The following is a 3,614-nucleotide window of genomic DNA, read 5'->3' on the forward strand; positions in this document are numbered from 1 at the left end:
CAGCTCTGGTATCTAACCTTGGTTATATCTGGACGATTTTGCTGGAGGGTCAGCTGAGCCAAAGGGGATATGATGGTTTCACTCACATGTCTGGCAACCAATGCTGCTATCAGTTGGAGATTCTGAGCTCTCCTCTCTAAGGCTTCTTGCTCTAATCTGAATTATGCCCTCCCTCTATTCGGATATTGAGGTCCTGACCTACCCCACATTGGCTTAGAATCATCATATAGCCCAGGCTAGCCTAGAATTGACACCAATACTCTTGCCTCAATCCTCCTGGTGCTAGATGCTCTGTCCTGCAGAGCTTGGTCCTGGAAGCCTGATGGCAATGACTTGGTAAAACAAAGAAATGGCTAATGAAGACACGATAGATACACATACAGAAAAGCTGGGACTGGGTGGGCTGAGTTTGCCGTGCTGGATGCCACCTGGAAACTCAGAGCATTTGTTATGTACAGCGTGAGAGGAGAGCTTAGCTAGTCTCAGTAGGAGGTCGCTGTAGGGCCGTGATCTCAGGTTGTGGACATCTGGGATGCTGCAGTTGCTAGTTTTTGCATATACTGGTCAACTGTACTTGGACCAGAGGAAGGCTTTGCTAGCCCCCTGAGCATCACTGGGGGAGCCTGTGCCATAATGGAGTCCCTGACATGGCTGTGCCCATGTCAACAATATACATTCACTCTTGATTTTATTCACTCCCTGGGATTATAGGCTTGTACCCATAGGACCAGATTATTATATCTTGATAAATCCAGTAAGTCTGAGTGTCTCTTGTCATTACTAGCATCACTTGGAAAATCAAGGTGCTAGCCATCCCATTTCACATTGGTACCCAAGATGCAGTGCCGTGGATGATTGATGGATAAATACAATGCTGATTGGCTAGTAGCCAGGCAGGAAGTATAGGGCGGGACAAAGAGGGAGGAGAATTCTGGGAAGTGGAAGGCTGAGGCAGAGAGATGCTGCCAGCTGCCATGATGAGTAGCAAGATGTAAGTTACCGGTAAGCCATGAGCCACGTGGCAAGGTATAGATTAATAGAAATGGGCTGAGTTTAAGTGTAAGAGCTAAACAGTGGTAGGCCTGAGCTAATGGCAGAGCAGTTTAAGTAATATAAGCATCTGAGTGATTATTTTGTAAGTGGGTTGTAGGACTGCGGGGGCTTGGTGGAACCCGGAGAGAAACTCTCCAGCTACAATGCAGAATTCATAGAGATCTCAAAAACAAACAAACAAACACACATAACTTTTATCTGCCCAGTGGTTAAGAGCACTGGCTGCTCTTCCAGAGAGCTCAAGTTTGGTTCCCTAATCTGGCTCACTGGTTCACTAATCTGGCTCCCAATTATCCATAACTCCAGTTTAGGGGATTCAACGTTTTCTTATGACCTCTGAGGCTGATGCACATATACATACATGCAGACAAAGCAGTCACATACATAGCAGAAAAATTAATTAATCTGTTAAAAATAGAGACTGAAATGCCAGGTGGTGGTGGTGTATGCCTTTAGTCCCAGCACTGGGGAGGCAGAGCCAGGCAGATCTCTGTGAGTTCGAGGCCAGCCTGGTCTACAAAACGAGTTCCAGGACAGGCACCAAAGCTACGCAAAGAAACCCTGTCTCGAATAAATAAATAAATAAATAAAAATAGAGACTGAAGGCAGCACTATTTTTAGTGTCAGTTGAACCCACATAAATGATTTTCCTTCTGTCGTGGATGCCTGTTCCCCTCTCCTTCTCCCATTGTCTCAGACTCTATGAGCAGTCTCTTGGTGCATCATTACTGTGAGGCATGCAATTTAAGGACAACGTTTAACAATCTGCCTTTGACTTTGCCTGTGGATTAACCATTGGGCTTGCATGAGTATATTGCTAGTTCAATTTTTAATGCTGTGGCCATCCGTGTTACGATAAGGATAGAAGAACCCATAAAGGTTAAAATGTGAATAACCAAACTAGAGTGCACTGCACAACTCGTAGGGAAGAATTGGGCATCGGAGGGCAAAAGCAGTGACTTCAAGAACAACTTTCAAGTTCAGCATGGTGATTGAGGCAGGAGAATCACCACAGTTAGGGGCAAAATAGCTTGAGCTATGGATGAAGATTCTTGTCTTTAAAAAAAAAAAAAGAAAGAAAAGCTGTAAACTTGGTCAAAAGCCCAAGGCTCAGAGGTCATAGGCCCTAGGGGAGAACTCACTATTGTTTTGTCAGATGGAATGTGGTCAAACTGCCTTCTAAATATTTATGTTTATTACCCACAGATTAGTGCTGTTCTTAATCTTAGCCAGAGAAGTTTCCACAGTGGACAGCAGTTAGTGCAGAGACTCATAACTAGTCAAAGTACTGAGAATAAATGACTACCAGTACTCAACTTTAAACGGGACATCTGTATCAACTGCCCCTCCCCCCTTCAAGGCACAAGGAATGTCAGAGAAGAGAAGGTGGGAAGAAGGCAGGAGCCAGAGGAGGAGAGGGGTGTCTCATCTGGACATGCTGTCTGCTGCACATGATGTGGCCATTGCACTCATTAACTCATGGCAATGATTGTTCCCAGCACGAGACCAAGGCAGCAAGATCAGTGTTCCAGCCGGTGGGCGGCACCAGTTGGACTCGGGTTATAAAATAAAAGGAGATGAGTGAAGATGAGAAGAGGAGGTGTGGAGAGGTGTCAGGAAGAATGGGAGGGGGAACGTGGAGGTAGATGTGATCAACACACCTTGTATACATGTGTGAAATTGTCAAAGAATAAATAAAAGATCTAAAATAAAGCCAGGTGTTGGTGGCGCGTGCCTTTAATCCCAGCACTTGGAAGGCAGAGACAGGCGGATCTCTGTGAGTTCAAGGCCGGTCTGGTCTATAGAACAAGTTTTAGAACAGCCAGGGAGGTTACACAGAGAAGCAAAAAACAAAAAAGAAAAAAAAAAAATTAAAGCCGGGCGGTGGTGGCGCACGCCTTTAATCCCAGCACTCGGGAGGCAGAGACAGGCGGATCTCTGTGAGTTCGAGGCCAGCCTGGGCTACCAAGTGAGTTCCAGGAAAGGCGCAAAGCTACACAGAGAAACCCTGTCTCAAAAAACAAAACAAAACAAAAAAAAAAAAAAAAATTAAAAATAGTCTGAATCTCCGAAGTTCAGGATGAAAAAGGCAGGATTTCTACTCAGTTCAATCTTTGGAGCAGGGTCTCGGGTGATGGGATTACGGGCAAGTGTAGCCACACCCAGTTTCACGCAGTGCTAGTGATGGAACCAGGGCTCCATGCCTTCTGGGCAAACCCTCTACCAACCTTGTCACATCCCCAGCCCCAAGTTAAATGTTCTCATCTCTTCCATGCCCCCAGTGCCCAGATTAAAAAGCTGCTGCTGCATAACTATAGAGCATGCAGTGTAAAGGGACATACATTCATGTGTGTTACCAGGTGCTGTCCTTGATTATTCTGTGGAATTGAGTGAAATTTTAGCTCCTACTTGAGGTTTGTTAGCAAGCGAAAAGGGAAATTTTAGCCAGGTGTAGTGGTGTATGCCTTTAATCCTAGCAGTGGGGAGGCAGAGGCAGACAGATTTGTATGAGTCTGAGGCTAGCCTGTTCTACACAGTGAGTTAGAGACCAGCCAAGGTTG

The sequence above is a fragment of the Peromyscus eremicus genome, chromosome 15 (assembly GCF_949786415.1).
Source record: "Peromyscus eremicus chromosome 15, PerEre_H2_v1, whole genome shotgun sequence".
NCBI lineage: Eukaryota > Metazoa > Chordata > Mammalia > Rodentia > Cricetidae > Peromyscus > Peromyscus eremicus.